Source organism: Oreochromis aureus, linkage group 7 (genome assembly GCF_013358895.1).
Source record: "Oreochromis aureus strain Israel breed Guangdong linkage group 7, ZZ_aureus, whole genome shotgun sequence".
NCBI classification, from domain to species: Eukaryota; Metazoa; Chordata; class Actinopteri; order Cichliformes; family Cichlidae; genus Oreochromis; species Oreochromis aureus.
This window is the reverse complement of record NC_052948.1, coordinates 41021668-41034640: the sequence shown is the minus strand read 5'-3', so window position 1 is coordinate 41034640 and position 12973 is coordinate 41021668. Positions and strand designations below refer to the sequence as shown.

Genomic DNA, 12973 nt, shown 5'->3' with positions numbered 1-12973 from the left:
TGTGGCAACCCCTTGTGAATGGGAGCAGGGAGCAGCTCAAAGTAGCTATTAATAAGATAAACTTTCAACTTGGTGGCCATTGCATTGAGCCTGGTGTTAATTCAGGCAGGCCAGAATATCAGCTGTTGGCTCAGCTGATTCCTTTCTACAAATCTAACTGGCAAATCTCATATAGCCAGTGCTTTTTTAGTTTAGTTACTGCTGCCCTTTTACAAGCTGCTTTCCACTGACGTCTCCTCTGTTCTGCACAGGAGTGTTGCTCTTCTGGTTTTCCATATAACATAACAGAACCATATCAACAAATTAAACTAATTTTGAGTTTGACATCATAAAACCCATCATAAAATCCAACACAACGCAAAATGTCTCAGCATCTTAATAATGCTGAGATGTGGATGCACTGGAAAGTTAAAGAGCAAAAAGAGAGCTGTAATGAAGAAAACCTCACAAACGCTGTTAGATTTGTGAGATCAACTTAAAAGCTAAACATAGTACAAGATGAACACCCACATTCAATCATGCTTTGTAAGAAGATAGTTTTGGCAGTTACTTGGCAACTGCTTCTTTTACTTGTTTACTGTGACATTCAAGGTCCAGGGAAAATACTTTAAAAAAAACATGTTTCTATTTAAAGATTATAATTTACGGCTCTTCTCAGTAAAAGCATTTTTATAATGTATAAATCATAAAAGGGATAAGAGCAGCATATCCTGTTCAGTGAACGACAAGGTATTGTCTAATTAGGAGGGACTTTGTATTTCATTCATTTTCATTTTCCATTTTAAGTCCAAATGTCTAGAAGTGCATTTGTGTGATTCTGACTTAAAAAAAAAAAAGTATTTAGCGTCTTTATAAAGAATAATAATTTGCCATATGAGAAAATATGGCAAAGCAATCATCATTTATTAGTCCTGAAAAAAAAAAAAAATCCCAGACCCAATAAATTATTTTTAAAACAAAGCTTGGACTTGCTTCTAATCGTCATGAAGCTTTTAAACGCCGCACTCAATTTGCAGAATGAGAAGTTAAATTGAGTTGGATTTTAACAATCCAAATGTGGATGAATTGGCAAGTGGCTTATGATTGCTAACTGTATTATGATAATGACTGTGTAAACATAATGAATTGTTCTTAATTGTTTTTGAGGAAAATTGTTCTGTATGCTGAAGAGAGATTAGGGCAGTTTTAATTTTTGTCATTGATTATGTCCATGTACAAATCAAATGCTTTCAAGCACTTCATAAAGTTTTATCATACTCATTTTGTGAGGCAGCGGTGCACTGCTGATTTATGGTTTGTGGCGAGTAGAGTAGCTTTAAGGCTTTGGCTACATTTCTCCACTTTTAGTGGCTTAATAAAAGAGAATGCACACTCTAATTATATTGTATTAAATAATAGTAATTCTAAAAAGTTTAATGGACAGCTAATTGAAAGAGATATGAAGAAAATGCAAAGATGTATTGTAATAAAGATTTCAGAAGGTACTGACAGCGTGCAAACTTTGATTTAAGAAGAAAATGTGTCTTATTAAAGATTCAATAATTTGTCAATAGGTTTAATTAGTTAGCTGTTATTAAATTAATAGTGGTAGACATAATAAACATTTTCTGTTCAAGTCTTATTTAAACATTATTTAAATGCCAATTAATGTTAAAGTAAGCATGGGGTGGCACAGGGGCAACAGCAGGAATCTCAGGAATGCAGGCGACGGAAACAGGAAGGAAAAAAATGATCTGTCAAAAAAAATAATAGATATGCACAGAGGGCTGGCTGGGAAATGAGACAAAGGCATGCTCAGGCGAGGCGGGAATATAATCAAGAAAGTGAGGAGAAGAAACAAAGGCAGGAAGACACAGGAAAATAACCTTCAAAGTAAAACAGGAAGTTACACCAAAGCTCAAGACCTAAAATGAACTGAGAGCCCACGCAACAAGAAAATGAATTTTATGGATCGTGTAAAAGTGCACTGCAATAATTAAGGTAAATCCCCATTTAAGCAATACAAGAGAAGATCGTGTGAATTACTCTTAGCCAGTTTTCAAAACGTTTTGCTCACTCCTCGTATGTAGGACACTGTCTTGGTGCAGTCTTCAAGACGTTAGTTGTCTCTCTGACTTCTGAAAACAAATTCTGTTCTCCAAAGGGCACCCATGCTTTGACACCACATATTGCTTGTTAAGCGCCAGCTAATAAATTAAAGGTAGAAGAGTCGCTGTCTGAGCAAACTGCGCCTTAGATGGCCATGTCCAGGGTATACCCCGCCTCCCGGAGCAATAACAGCCCGGATAGGCTCCAGCCTCCTCCAAAACACTGAACCTGATAGGATGTGTAAAAAATAGATGCATGGATGAACGGATGGGTGGATATATGACATCAGCCATCACCTTTGCGGCAGTATGTGTAGGTAGACACCAATCATTCCTGGCACTTAGCAGTACTTGTCTGGGTACAGAAAGCCAGACACCCCTGTTCAAGAGAACTCTCATCTCTCTGTGATTGCTTCTGGCCTTAACTCCCACAGAGAAGCACACACATACCCAGTACCTGCTGGCTGCCAAACATGAAGTGCAGAACTTGTTTGTTTTTTTTTCCTTTTTTTTTTTTTGTTCTTACAGGGGGTTTTTTGAACAGCTGAAAAATGCCTAGAATTGCTTTTTAAATTTGTCATTTGTGTGTATACACAAAAATGTAAAGAAAAAACGAGTACGAACAACAAGTGGAGAAGAAGGCGCATGTTTAAACAGAAGAAAAGATGGGTGAGATCAGCTTACGCATACCCTGACATTTTCAATTTTCTATCATTTTCACTGAAGATACATTTCTGTGAATTCTATGGGTATAAGCTTTCTGCAGTCAGTGTTTAAGAGAGCGAGAGAGATCAGTATTGGATATTCATCCCGCAGCAATGGACAAAGCTCATAATTTCAGAGGAGATGCGTTTTCCAGGAAAATTGAACAGAGCAATTTGTAGTTCAACCGATGACTCGCAATTTTGTGCCTTTTATGGCAGGACAGGATATTATAGAATGCTAGATGAATACTGAAGACAATGAAGATTTTGTGTGTGTGCGCTAAGCAAGTAATTTAGCATTCAAAGCGTGTTTTTTTTCTGGAAATGAAAGGAGAATTCTGACGTGAGGATGAAATAATAGACTTGTAGCTATATGTAATCTACCCTTAAGAAAGACAAAATCATAGAGAGACAGCATTGCTAATATTAAGTGGCAGTTATTATTGGAAAATTTGTGAGTTTAGTATTACTGAAAACTGCTTTCACGAGAGTGCAGTTTTTAGGAGTTAATACTAGATTGTATGGCTTGTTTAGATGAGCAGTTTTGTCTCGAATTAGAAACCCTCAGTGGGTCTCGTCTTCAGTTTGTAACGCACTCCTGTTTGAAATCTCATAAATCAATACATTTAATAGAGGACAAGCGCAGAGGAAGTTGTCTGCACTTAAGACACTGCTGTTTTCCTCTTACTGCGTGAGAATTCTTGTGCATTACTGAGATACTGAACTAAACTCTGGACCTGTGAATGCCAGCTCAACGCCACCAAGACAAATGCCGCTACATTGTTTGTGTTAAGTGATATTGGCTATTCTGATTTTAAAGGGACAATCAAAGAAAACTGCAGGGCTGAACACAATCTGGACCGGGAACAGACATGAAAAGAGAGACGGTGGTGGTGTTTCATTAATAAGCTTGAAAGACGGTACATGCAGAGAACATGCCAGCTGAGTGTGCACTACTTTTACTGCATCCTCCCATGAATTTTTGATCCCTCTCTTGCTGCTCCCTGCCTCTCTGTTCTCTCATTAGAAGAGACAGCCAGTTGGCCCCCATAGCTCTTTACAGTACATCCCAAATGTAATCATTAGCATTTTATTCATAGCTTCTGAAACTCACTCTATTTCAAACTCAATAACATTCGCTTTGTGCTTACAGTCCCATAACATTATAATCAGCACCATTAGCAGGAAGCTCTGCATTAACTGTTTTTGTGGTCGTGGTTAAGCACCTTTGTCTAGAATTATAATCACCAGGGCAAATTCAGATTTATTCATTTTGGCTCCATTCAGTGGTTTAAAGTGACTTTTTTTTTTTTTTAAGAGGGTTTTCCTTTTTTTAAATGATTTATAGTCCTACATTTAAGCAGTGTGTAAAGTTACAAAGCCCAAAGTCAGCACCAGAGAGAATATTTCTCTGCTACAGAACTGAGAAACTTTCTTTGTAGTCAAGGCTTCTCATCTGTTAGCCTACCTGTCTTTGTCACTATGTAGGAAAAAAAAAATGTAAAATACCCGCATAGCGGCTACTTTGGCACACTCTCAAGGAACGATGCAGTCTGCCATTATTTACTTTGAACAGCCGCTTCTGCTTTCAGAAAGTCTCATCTACGATCAAAGCACAGCAAATGTTCTTTTGTTCACTTCAATGGCGAACACAAGAGTCTTCATGCTGTCCAAGCTCTTGAAGAATGCAAGTTAACCAGCAGCTCGGAGAGTGCTCTTCCCATACTCACAGAAAACGCATTACTTTTGCAGACCAGGTGAGCAATCAGGGTATAGTCGTCTTTTTTTAAGGGTGGAGGGTTAACAGGGGATGGAGGTACCCCAATGGTCTTTCATTAATACATAATGATACTCTGAGCCAGCAAGACAACTCCCTCAGTGAGGGGTGCCTATTCCTAGAACAAATTTCATGTCAATACATGAAACAGTTTGTGAGAAATGTAACTTTCGGTTTGTCAGATTGGTCAAAATTCGGAGTGGTGTTTTAAAAAATCTGAAATTCCTCAGATAACATTGGTGAAGCTTGGCGGGAAGTTTATCTGTGCCAATAATGGTGAAGATTGAAAGAAAAAAAGAAAGTGTTTTCAATAAACCAATTAAGCTGCCATGACTAGCTGCCATCTATCAGCCTTCAGGCCTCCTGAGGTATTACAAGTCGACAAAATAATTTTTTGGTTAAAGCAAATACTGTAATTCAGCAGCTGAAATACTACTTGGGTTACAGGTGAATGCATCGAAGTTTATAGTGCTTTTGAATAACGGGGTCCTGAATCCATATACCAAGTTTGGTTTTCTCATTTCCTATACTTGCAATTTTAAGTTGGCAATCAACTTTGATGGACGAATGCTTTCGAGAATCAAAAGAACAAAAGAAGAAGACAAAGCTGTACAAGAGAAAGCAGAAACCCTGTGGGTTCCTGTGCTGCTTGGCTGCTGCTTGGCTGCTTAAACCAAGTCCAAAATAAAGGGTCGTATATCTATAATTTATACAAAGTGCTATCACTGCATCAGAACTCGCCAGCAATTTTCAAGCAAGATGCTATCAGTCATACTGTTTCACTGTCAGTAACAGTATTTGGAAATGGCATGACAGAGCACTAATCGGTGAGCAGTGAGGCTATCCATTGGCATGCTAAGTGCCCTCAGGGCAACATTAGCCATCTGCATGCAACTATAATGCCCCTTATAGCTTAATTAAGTCCTCTTGTGTATATATGGGCCTCTAATTTTCTGCCTTATCTTTATGCTGTGCTTTTTGACTAAATGAATAAATTCTCTTTATCACTTTCGCTCTGGGAAAAATGCTCCTTATGCATCAGGCTTGTTTGTCATTGTTGATCCTGATCATCCTACAGCAAGCAGGAGAGGGAGATGAGACAGCAGACAGACAGGGAGATCAAAATTAGCAAACTCTATTCAAATAACAATGTTTCTGTTATTTATTTAGTTGTTTAGGACTGTAATTTCTCTGCTTCTTTTTTCCTTCCTTCCCCCCTTCTGTGTTATGCACATGCCTGCATTAAAGCCCAGCTGACACCGAAGCTGAGACTCTAAGCAAACACTTTATAAAGATCCTGTGGGGGAAAAAAAAAACTGAGTAATGTCATACCAGTTTCGAAATCCTGAGAACGTCTTTTCTGTATAGTAATTTCTGCATATACATGCTTCAATAAATCACTGAATCTATATTCCATGCAAGAACGAAATGAAGGGTGGCTCAAAACCCTTGCACAGTAGTGTAAAATAGCAGTGTGTCAGCAAGTGGCTTCATATTATTGACACGCAACTTTTAAATCTAAAGAATGTGAATGATCACATTGGTTGGACTCAAACTTTTTTTTTCGGGGTGGGTTGTGTAACAGTGAGCATGAAGCAGAGAATGAGGATGACATGTGTGCATATCCTCTGTACTCACACACAAACTATTTCACTTCTGCCGCCCAACATGTCTCTCTTGCCTCTCTCGGGGCCCAAGATATGTATGTCAGTCAGGCTTTACTTTGAAGTTAAGCCTGTCCGTTCTGTCATTTGTTGTGGTTTGTTTACGTTTTTGCTGGCTTGCCTTTCTTACCCTTTCCCTCATTCTGTCAGGCTGGGTTGAGGGTCTTTTATTTGGCCAGCATGGGCCATGGTCCAGTATAGTGCTCCCTGGTTTATTCTAATCAAATGGCCTCAGCCAGAGACAGGAGAAAGGTCCTCAGAATATGGACAGGCTTTATCAGGGACAGCCAATTTATCACTGCTGACTTTGGCATTTCCTCTCCTAATGTTAAAGTGAGGAAGTATGAGGCAGGAAAAAACAACAGAGGCTTAATATTTAATCTTACTAAAAGTATTTAGAGCTCACAGTACACAATAACAAACCCAACCCATTGCCAGGACAAGAAGTTATAAATCAATATCTAATTAATGAGGAGAGTATAAATCACTGTAGGCCCCAATTTAATAATCAATAGTGGTATTTCTTACTCATGGTCAATGCAGAATGGCCCCAAACTGCCTTCAACTCTTTATTTGCTAATACTGCAATTATAGCTCCTATGCCAATTGAGGTAAATCAGCGGAGACGCAGAAGCTGATTATTCAGCTTATTTCATCCTCACAAAAAACTCTAGATTCAATTGACTTTCAGTGTTTTTCATCAAATACCTAGCGTACTAGTAAAATGTAGGATTTCTGCATACTGCTGTAAGTACTATGGAGTATTTTTGTTCACTCCCTAAAATGAAAACTCCAAACCTTGACGATTTGCTAAGTTTCAGCAGCTGCACGTAAAATGACTGTCATCTTCCAAACTTTGGGAGCAAAATAGTAATTTCCCTCTTTTGCTCGCTCCATCACATCACTCATCACTTCAGTTATCAGCACCTTGCTCCGGTTTTTCTCCGACTATAGTATTGCAGTGCAGAACACCTTGGCTGCTGTGCTTTTTTTCCCAAGTCATAACCGTAAAAGGATTACATTGTATGAACACCGGTCTCTCCTTCTGCTGTATCACCATTTCTAAAAAATAAAAAATAGTGGGGAAAAAAGAAATAAAATCCTTAGAGGCATTGATTCCCCTGCCTTTGCTTTCATTTTATCTCCTACTATACACTTTGAGATGTTCCAAAGTTTTTGAGTGGCAGGGGGAGACTATATAGGTGCTAGAGGGAATAGACTTTTTATTGATAATTGATATGAACTGAATGGATGGAGTGCTGCAGTGGCAATATAAACCCTACTGTACTGTTGGCCAACACAGAACGGGACCTGTGAGCCTGCTGCCAATCTCAGCTGCTTAGAAAACAGTTGAGCTGTGGTTTTCTGTGGGTCAGAGGCATCTGTTCAGTACTGAATAATAAACAGCTAGCCAGGGTTAAGTAGTGTTCTGGGCCCACATCTAAGGCCAGCATATCTTAGATGTGTCCCTACCTTGCTCGTTTAAACCCTTTGAATAAGTCTATATGGATTAGTAGTCACTTATCATTGTGCTGTAATTTCTTTTAACTCCATCTTTAGACCTCTTGTGCTTAGAAGGCGTATCATAGCAAGAGACTACACAAAAAAACAGAATTTTATGATTTTATTAGCAGTAGTTTTTGTATATTGTTTTTTTGTCATAATAATAGTATTTTACTATTAATACTACCCTATTTCCTAGCGTTTGCTCTAGTATCCAAATACTGTTACTGACGGTGAGCAAGTTAGCAAAAAAATGTAAGGAAAATAATACGTTACGTTGTATGAATGAGCAAAGAAGCTGCAGTCGTAAGATGAAACAATCTGATAGGGGTATAAATATTAGTCATTGTTCACACAAGCCTCCCATACAGAAGAGGGACTCCACTGCAGCGACGGGGAGGTTATCCAAAAGTGCAAGAACTTTAGGGGTTTGTTGTGCGCAGTCATTATGTGTAGAAAGAGCCATCAGTTCCTAATTTTTCATTGGACTTGTCTGATCTGTGCAGGTCTTGAAACCAAAGTAGCAGAATAATAATGCCCTCTTGCAATAAAGCATATATATTAAATCTATATTGCTTAAAGTTGGGTAACAACAGCAGATTTTGTCCTTGAGCGTTTACACATTTACATACAGTAACTATTCTCCAAGCAGGACTTTTGTAGTTTGTCTGCTACCTTACACATCATTCATCCGCAACCATATCAGCCCCCACACACTCGATGCTTCTACCCCCTGCTGCTCAGAAATATAATGGCCTTTTATCGATTCTCCCTTCTCTCGCCTTCTTTCTTCTCTTTTCTTGCCCTGCTCTCTGCACTGCAATGAGAGGTTGTTAAGATAAGCTGCAGCATGAGAAGGGGGGAGACATGCCTCTTTTTCTTTTTTCTTTTTTTTGAGCTAGGCAAAAAAAAGAAAGGTGTCTTTGTGTTTGCAAGTGTGTGTCTAAGTTAATATGTTTGCATATCTATACTGATATGTGGGTTGCTATGCAATATATGTAGCACTTTTATGTGCATGCGGAGGTGTCTGTGTTTAGCTGTTTACGTGTATGTGTGCGCATTAGTCTATAATATAGTCATTTTCAGTCATGAATGTTTATCTGCTGGTGTGTACAAGTAGACCTCGTCAATGAGGAATACACACCAGACCCTCTCATCCACGGGGGGGATATTGAACAGCCAGGCGGTGGCTGATGAGACGTAGGTGGGTTTTACAGATGAAGACGCTGCCTTTGCTGCCTCGTGCATCATTAATGCTGTCTTATTAAATTTCACTTTTTTTGTCATTATGTGGATTACATTTGATCTTGTTCACTACTCAGTTCTTTATGAGGATGGACAGTCTCCGCAATACATGCTGAAGATCATTAAGACCTCATTTTTATCATGCTGTTCCAGTTGTAATGGCTCACTCAGGAAAAAAAAAAAAAGGTACTTCCATTACATGTAGAAGTAGTGATCACACAGAGAAGACTTTTTATAGGTGCTTATTATCATCAGCACCATACAGTTAGCAGCAAATATATTCATCATTCACTGAGGAACAAGGATGAGTTTATATGGATGTCTCACTTGTTGAGTGTTGGCTTTACTGGAATGCTGGAGATTTAAATATGCTTGAATATCATTTGAATCTGTGAGAAACGAGCCACACTTTCAAATCCATTTCAGGAACTGAATTGTGCACTGTATATCCCATGCTTAACCATCAATATACTATAAATGATCTGAAACTCAAACAACACAGACTTGCAAGTTTGTTTGTCTTTGTGAAACTTGAAATGTACAAGTGGCCTAACAATTGTGCTTGTAAAGGATGGCACTAAATTGCTCACTTGCAGGAATTTGCCCTCTGTTCATTCTAACTTTCGGGTTTGTTTCCCTTGTGGCAGGCCAAACACATCCCTTGAGAAAGATCTATCAGCCAAGCAAGAAATATTTAAACAGAACAGCATGAAATCACCGCCACACATTTCACCAAGGTTAAAAAGCAGTTCCTCTGTGTGTATGTCTGCAGATACGGGGGATAGTTAATGACAAAGAAAAACAAAAAGGCAACCGTTTTAATGAACAAATAGATGCCTTTGGCATTCACAGGCTCTTAGTAGTCTTATTTAAACTGAGCAGTGATGAGAATGATCTACTGTTATAGCAAATCTTCTATACGACCAACACACTGAGAGCTCAAGGATTACCAGGCATTGTCTTAATTGATCTCATTATCTTCTTCCTGCTCTTCTGTAAGGCCTGTCATTCTCAAGTGAATCTGGCTATAGCTTTGGAATGACTGCAATTTGGTGTGAAGCATTATTGTCATTGTTTTGTATTTTTTCTTTTAATTCAGATTGGTTCTGGGGAATAATGGTGAATAGCTGGGGAAGACTCGAATAACTGTCATACTGTGACCTCACTGCAATGTAAACTAGTAAAGAGGGAACAATATTAGGCATCTGTTTACTGAGCTGAAGAATTACCACTGTATATGTGATGTAAAGCTCTGCGTGGTTCAAGAGGGGCTGTTCAAAATCGATTTAAACTAATAAGTGATGTCTCTCGGGGCGGTATCGGCTGAGCTAAAGAGTAGACATTCAAATTAAAAAAAATCAAGGGGAGAATTAGAAGTGAGCTTACAACATTTCTGTAGCCCAGAGCTGTGTTAGCTGCTTCTAATCTTCGATTGAACCATCACACCCATCATTGAATATTGTATTGTGGGGATGTAGGTATCAGACTTTAAGAAGGTGGAAAAAAATGCACGGAATAAAAATTTATATATATTTTCTTACATAGAAATGTTGCATTTTTGATCGTTCAGAGATTTGAGAATCTTGTAATCACTCGAGTTATTTAAAAAATGCCACACTTAGTTATTTCAGGATTGTTAAATGTGAAGACTTGCTGCTTCATACATTCTATGCAATGTAAACAAAATGAAAAAAGCATGCTTATTAATTGGCTGATGCAAAAGTCAATTTAAAAAATCTTTACTATTTGCTGTCAAAGATCTTTAAGTGTATATATATATATATATATATATATGATTGTTTATATAATGGTAATTATATTTTATGTAAAAAAGGAGGGGGAGAGGAAGGAGGGGGAAGGGAAGGAGAGGGAGGGAGAGGGAGGAAGGAAAAAAAAAAAAAAAAGATCTTTAAGTGAACAGTCACACAGCCTCACTTGTGCTTTGCAGGATCTCTGTAGCAGTAAATAGCACTTCTCACAGCTGCTGCTCATCCTTACTGTATGATGGGCTACTTGAACGCTGAGGTAAAAAGCCTTTTGCGATAACTACAGTCTATAGTTGCGTGAGATTTGACCTTCGGATAATAAATAGTATTTGAAACTAGGTTCACAGTATATAGAAGACACATTAGGGATATCACTATAAATATAAAACGTATATTTTTTTTCTACAATACAGGTTTTTCATGTATGCAAACATACATGAAGTGTTGTTTGGTCTAGCTAGAAAACAAAAGACTGAGCATTAAAGGCTTTTGCCTAAATATTATGACCCCCAACCCCCATCCCACAGGCCAAAAGCTTGCCTATACACGCGTTTCTAATAACCCTTGCCCTGCACTAGTGTGCAGAGAGCGTTCAGGTCACTTTGAAACACACTGGTATTCCTGTTATGTATTTGTATTCTTTTTTATTTTAGCCAATTGTTGTGCTGTTTATGTTTATGTATATAACTTGGAAAGCTGGCAATAAGTAAATCATGTTTTTCCAAGTCTACACATAAATATATCATCTTACATTTAATTTGCCTGCAGTATTTGAGTGTTAGCGTTACATTTATCGCTGATTTTGTTGGAAATGTTCTGCTCTTTGATGGAGCTCACAAAAAATATTCATAGCAACGAGGATGATGGTCGAGAATAGAACTTTCTCTAAACACAAAATGATTCTGTGTATTTGTAAAATCAACAACACCAAAAGTCTGGCAAATAAGAAGGATGAAGGTGTCAGTAGAAAGTAACAGTCAAACGCTGTCAGATCATCGGTTTCATGCTGGTTCAGTATTCCAGCATGAAAGCGATGTTATCATAGAGTCGATTATTAAATATGGATGTAACTGCTGTTGGTTTTTAGAGCCATTTTTTGAAGTCTTGGTTGCATTATTGCATTGTTGCCATTGGCATCTGTAACCAGAAGTGATAAGAGGATGGAGTGCCAGAAGTTATCAGATACAGTAATGCTATAGCAAAATTGGTTAGTAAATTGTATCCATGGACTTGAGGGGTGCATCCCATGGAGACAGAGACCTGAGGGGGTATATTATAAAGAACGTTCACTAGTGTTTCTTTGCATTAGCTAGCTAGACAAAATGTGAAACCGCAGTCAGAGGTGACGAGTGTCATGATGGTGGTTATCAGATTTCTCTGTTAAACCAGACTTTCTGCATTAGGCTCGCTGCATGCTTCCATTGAGGATCACCTACTCCAATCAGAGACATCATCACACTAATGAATAATAAAGATCTATGAACATTATAAAGAGATATAGTGAGCAGTAAAATGCTAAACTGGTGCTGAAAATAAGACAAAAAAGTCATGCTGCAGATGATCATTAATCTGATTCTACAATCATCACAAACACGCTGAGCAGAAGGAAAACAAACATTATTGACTTATGTTTATTTTACCACTCTGTGCACACTCGCTGCTGCTGGGTTTTTTTTCCTAACAGGAAAGCTGCACAATAGAGCTCCGAAAATTGTGATACATTTAAGGATTAAATGTTAGTCGGTGTGTGCAGGTCTCTCAGTCTCCCACAGCCTAATAAAGGAGATGTGGAAATCCCTTTAGTTTATCAATGCAAAATTAATTTTCATGATTGAAAATTACTGGTGATAAAAAACCTACAAATGTAACTAATCATTTTTCTAATCAGAGCTCCAACAGCTGCAGTTTATGCAGTTTATGCATCTATAACATGCATTCCAGAAAATTCCTGATCACCCAGCCCCCTTAAAACCAAAATACTAAACACCGTCTGCTGAGAACCAGTTTATGTGTTGAGCACATACTACCATGGTGATTATCAAGGTAAAAAGAGTGACACTTTTGTGAAAACTCCGACCTTAAGCTCAACAGTCCTGGCTAACCTAACCTCCATTCATAGTACACCTCTCTGCTGATTCGTACAAAATAAAAAAATAAATTAAAAAAAAGCACCAAAAGTGAAGCACAGACTTTTTGGTCCAGCTTTCATTATAATGAAGACACAGCA

At 38.2% G+C, this 12973-nt stretch overlaps 1 protein-coding gene across 2 annotated transcripts in view; it reads left to right on the top strand.

Annotated features, from left to right (window-relative positions):
- si:dkey-112m2.1 (transmembrane protein 132C) overlaps positions 1 to 12973 on the top strand; it is a 169723-nt gene that overhangs the window by 135649 nt on the left and 21101 nt on the right. The window lies entirely within an intron of this gene.